The sequence below is a fragment of the Triticum urartu genome, chromosome 6 (genome assembly GCF_003073215.2).
Source record: "Triticum urartu cultivar G1812 chromosome 6, Tu2.1, whole genome shotgun sequence".
Classification (NCBI taxonomy): Eukaryota; Viridiplantae; Streptophyta; class Magnoliopsida; order Poales; family Poaceae; genus Triticum; species Triticum urartu.
In genome coordinates, this window is record NC_053027.1 from 456,132,398 (window position 1) to 456,138,222 (window position 5,825).

The window sequence follows — 5,825 nt, forward strand, 5'->3', positions numbered from 1 at the left end:
ACCCCCAAATGAATAGATACAGAGCCAAAACCCTAATTCCAACACCGTAACTTTCTATATCCATGAGATCTCATCTTGGGGCCTTTTCCGAAGCTCCGCCGGAGGGGGCATCGATCACAGAGGGCTTCTACATCAACACCATAGCCCCTCCGATGAAGTGTGAGTAGTTTACTTCAGACCTACGGGTCCATAGTTATTAGCTAGATGGCTTCTTCTCTCTTTTTGGATCTCAATACAATGTTCTCCCCCTCTCTCCCGGAGATCTATTCGATGTAATCTTCTTTTGCGGTGTGTTTGTTGAGACCGATGAATTGTGGGTTTATGATCAAGTTTATCTATGAACAATATTTGAATCTTCTCTGAATTCTTTTATGTATGATTGGTTATCTTTGCAAGTCTCTTCGAATTATCAGTTTGGTTTGGCCTACTAGATTGATCTTTCTTGCAATGGGAGAAGTGCTTAGCTTTGGGTTCAATCTTGCGGTGTCCTTTCCCAGTGACAGCAGGGGCAGCAAGGCATGTATTGTATTGTTGCCATCAAGGATAACAAGATAGGGTTTATATCATATTGCATGAGTTTATCCCTCTACATCATGTCATCTTGCTTAAAGTGTTACTCTGTTCTTATGAACTTAATACTCTAGATGCATGCTGGATAGCGGTCGATGTGTGGAGTAATAGTAGTAGATGCAGGCAGGAGTCGGTCTACTTGTCTCAGACGTGATGCCTATATACATGATCATACCTAGATATTCTCATAACTATGCTCAATTCTGTCAATTGCTCAATAGTAATTTGTTCACCCACCGTTAATACTTATGCTCTTGAGAGAAGCCACTAGTGAAACCTATGGCCCCTGGGTCTATTTTCCATCATATTAATCTTCTAACACTTAGTTATTTTTATTGCCTTTTATTTTACTTTGCATCTTTATCATAAAAAATACCAAAAATATTATCTTATCATATCTATCAAATCTCACTCTCGTAAGTGACCGTGTAGGGATTGACAACCCCTTATCGCGTTGGTTGCGAGGATTTATTTGTTTGTGTAGGTGCGAGGGACTTGTGTGTGGCCTCCTACTGGATTGATACCTTGGTTCTCAAAAACTAAGGGAAATACTTACGCTACTTTGCTGCATCACCCTTTCCTCTTCAAGGGAAAACCAACGTAGTGCTCAAGAGGTAGCAATCATTGGACAAAATAAACTTGATTCTTAGTAATAGTTTTGAGATATGATGATGTGATATGTGAGTCATCTTGATGAGTAATTATGCTTTAGTAAGAATATTGGTGTTAAGGTTTGTAATTCCCTATGCAAACACGAAAGTCAATAGTCATGCAATGAAATTATATCCTACTTGTGGTGCATTATTCGGTGTTATTTATGCTTAATGCTTGCTTATGAGATTATCCATTTCTTGGTTGGTCGCTTCTCAATCTTTTGCTAGCCTTCATTTTTGACTAAGTATGATCTCTACTTGTGCATCCAAAAACCTTTAAACCAGTTTTGCCACATGAGTCCACTATATCTACCTATATGCGGTATTCTTTTGCCGTTCTAAGAAAATTTATATGTGCCATCTCTAATTTTCAAAATAAACTTCTCTTTTGTGTGTTTGTTTCGCTCGCGGAGCGGTGAGGGGTGGCTAATATTTTCCATGCTAGATGTGTTATTCTCACGATGAGTGTTTATTCACTTGTCATTACACGAGAATAAGGCAAAGGTATTAGGGATGCCCAGTCCCGAAATGCAAAAAATGAATTTACTTTATGTTGTCAAATAGTAAATTCATTGGAAAGTGTTGGTATGGAGGGCACCCGTTGATACGGTTAGCCATGGAAAGTGAAAGTACGATGGAAAAAGGAATAAACTTTATTTTCTCTTTGGGAACCGCCTATGATATATCTATGCATGGAAAGTATTGGTAACTCTAAGTCGTTTTTGTTGGTGGGATAGATACACCTCCCAAAATGTTTTTATCTCTAAGTTTTTCGTTTTGAGCTCTGGCACCTACACAAATCCCTACTTCCCTCTGCGAAGGGCCTTTCTTTTACTTTATGCAATTTTTATTTTGAGTCTCCATCTTCTCTTATAAAAACACCAACTAGGAGGAAATATGATCGTACTTAAGTATTGGGTATAGCTAGTATTCGAATGTGTTTCATGAATGGATCAATGGTTGAGCATGACTGGCTAGGGATAACTTATTTTAGCGTTGATATTTTGAAAGACATGGTTGCTTGTTGATATGCTTGAGTATTTAAATTATCATGTCAAAACTAGACTATTGCTTTGAACAACTAAAAGTCCAAATGTCCATGCTATAAAGAAAAGAAATATGATATGACATGTTAGGCAGCATTCCACATCAAAAATTCTGTTTTTATCACTTACCTACTCGAGGACGAGTAGGAGTTAAGCTTGAGGATGCTGACACGTCTCCAACGTATCTATAATTTTTTATTGTTCCATGTTGTTATATTATCAATCTTGGATGTTTTATAATCAGTTTATAGTCATTTTATATCATTTTTTGGTACTAACCTATTGACATAGTGCCAAGTGTCAGTTGTTGTTTTTCCATGTTTTTTTACATCGCAGAAAATCAATATCAGACGGAGCACATATACCTCAAAAATTTATGGGGAATTTTTATGAGCCAAAAGGAACACAACGGGCCCTGGCTGGGCCTGGGGGTGCCCCGAGGGGGGCACAACCCACCAGGGCACGCTAGGAGGCCCAGGCGCGCCCTGGTGGGTTGTGCCACCTCGGGTGCCCCTTGGACCACCTATTTGCTCTATAAATACCCCAATATTCCAGAAACCCTAGGGGAGTCGACGAAATATTCATCTAGCCACTGCAGAGTCCAGAACCACCAGATCCAATCTAGACACCATCTCGGATGGGGTTCACCACCTCCATTGGTGCCTCTCCGATGATGCGTGGGTAGTTCTTTGTAAACCTTCAGGTCCGTAGTTAGTAGCTAGATGGCTTCATCTCTCCCTCTTGATTCTCAATATAATGGTATCTTGGAGATCCATATGATGTAACTCTTTCGCGGTGTGTTTGTTGGGATGTGATGAACTTTGAGTTTATGATCAGTCATATCTTTTGTTATCCATGAAAGTTATTTGAGTTTCTTTGATCTCTTATATGCATGATTGCTTATAGCCTCGTATTTCTTCTCCGATATTTGGGTTTTGTTTAGCCAACTTGATCTATTTATCTTGCAATGGGAAGAGGTGCTTTGTAGTGGGTTCGATCTTACGGTGCTTGATCCCAGTGACGGAAAGGGAAACAACACGTATGTATCGTTGCTAAAGGATAGATTTTGTCTACATCATGTCATCGTTCTTATTGCATTACTCCGTTTTTCCATGAACTTAATACACTAGATGTATGTAGGATAGTGGTCGATGTGTGGAGTAATAGTAGTAGATGCAGGCAGGAGTCGGTCTACTAATCTTTTACGTGATGCCTATAAAATGATCAATGCCTGGATATCGTCATGAGTATTTGAAGTTCTATCAATTGCCCAACAGTAATTTGTTCACCCACCACTTTGCTATTTTTCTCAAGAGAAGCCACTAGTGAAACCTATGGCCTCCGGTGTTGGATAACACAGTAATTTCAAAAAAAATCCTATGCACACGCAAGATCTATCTAGGTGATGCATAGCAATAAGAGGGGAGAGTGTTGTCCACGTACCCTCGTAGACCGAAAGCGGAGGCGTTAATGTAGTCGTACGTCTTCACGATCCGACCGATCCTAGCATGGAAGGTACGGCACCTCCGTGATCTACACACATTCAGCTCGGTGACGTCCCATGAACTCTTGATCCAGGCGAGGTCGAGTGAGAGTTTCGTCAGCACGACGGCGTGGTGACGGTGATGATGAAGCTACCGGCACAGGGCTTCGCCTAAGCACTGCAACGATATGACCGAGGTGGTAATATGTGGAGGGGGGCACCGCACACGGCTAAACAATCAACTTGTGTGTCTATGGGGTGCCCCCTCCCTCGTATATAAAGGAGTGGAGGAGGGGGAGGGCCGGCCCTCTCATGGCGCACTCAAGGGGGAAGTGCTACTCCCGGTGGGAGTAGGATTCCCCCTTCCCTAGTTGGAGTAGGAGAGGAAGGAAGGAGGAGAGAGGGAGAAGGAAAGGAGGGTCGGCCCCCACCCCAATTAGGATTGGGCTTGGGGGGGGCACCTTGGCCGCCTCCTCCTCTCTCCCACTAAGGCCCAATAAGGCTCATACACTCCCCGGGGGGTTCCGGTAACCCCCCAGTACTCCGGTAAATGCCCGAACTCACCCAGAACCATTCCGATGTCGAAACATAGCCTTCCAATATATCCATCTTTATGTCTCGACCATTTCGAGACTCCTCTCCATGTCCGTGATCACATCCAGGACTCCGAACAACCTTCGATACATCAAAACACATAAACTCATAACACCAATCGTTATCGAACATTAAGCGTGCGGACCCTACGGGTTCGAGAACTATGTAGACATGACCGAGACTCATCTCCGGTCAATAACCAATAGCAGAACCTGGATGCTCATATTGGTTCCTACATATTCTACGAAGATCTTTTATCGGTCAAACCGCATAACAACATACGTTGTTCCCTTTGTCATCGGTATGTTACTTGCCCGAGATTCGATCATCGGTATCTCAATACCTAGTTCAATATCGTTACCGGCAAGTCTCTTTACTCGTTCCGTAATGCATCATCCCGTAACTAACTCAATCGTCACATTTCTTGCAAGGCTTATAGTGATGTGCATTACCGAGAGGGCCCAGAGATACCTCTTCGACAATCGGAGTGACAAATCCTAATCTCGATCTATGCCAACTCAACAAACACTATTGGAGACACTTGTAGAGAATCTTTATAATCACCCAGTTATGTTGTGACATTTGATAGCACACTAAGTGTTCCTCCGATATTTGGGAGTTGCATAATCTCATATCATAGGAACATGTATAAGTTATGAAGAAAGCAATAGCAAGAAACTAAACGATCATCGTGCTAAGCTAACGGATGGGCCAAGTCAATCACATCATTCTCTAATGATGTGATCCCGTTCATCAAATGACAACTCTTTGTCCATGTCTAGAAAACTTAACCATCTTTGATTAACGAGCTAGTCAAGTAGAGGCATTCTAGTGACACTCTGTTTGTCTATGTATTCACACATGTACTAAGTTTCCGGTTAATACAATTCTAGCATGAATAATAAACATTTATCATGATATAAGGAAATATAAATAACAACTTTATTATTGCCTCTAGGGCATATTTCCTTCACCCGGGTCTCTTTCTCATATTATTTGCCTTTGCGGTCTACTTTTATTTGCTTTTATTTTCAGATCTATTAATCCAAAAACCCTAAAATACTTTGCTATAATTTATCCTTATTTATTTGTTTGGCGGTTGATCTATCAATCTACTACAAATTTACCTCATGTTCATTTCCCTATCTTGAGGCGCCGTACCCCGGAAGGGATTGACAACCCCTTTAACACGTCGGGTTATGAGAAGTTGTTATTTGTGTGCAGGTGTTGTTTACGTTGTCTTTCTTGGTTTTCCTACTAGTTCGATAACCTTGGTTTCATATTTGAGGGAAATACCTACCGCCCCTGTGCTGCATCATCCCTTCCACTTTGGGGAAATACCGACATAGCTTTAAGAGACATCAGACCACAACAAACACGCACACCCTTAGTTGTGTGTTGATGATTGACATGCAACTATGGACCCTCACACACACTCCCCCTAGTTGCAAGTCGATGGATGGCTTGCACGTATATGCC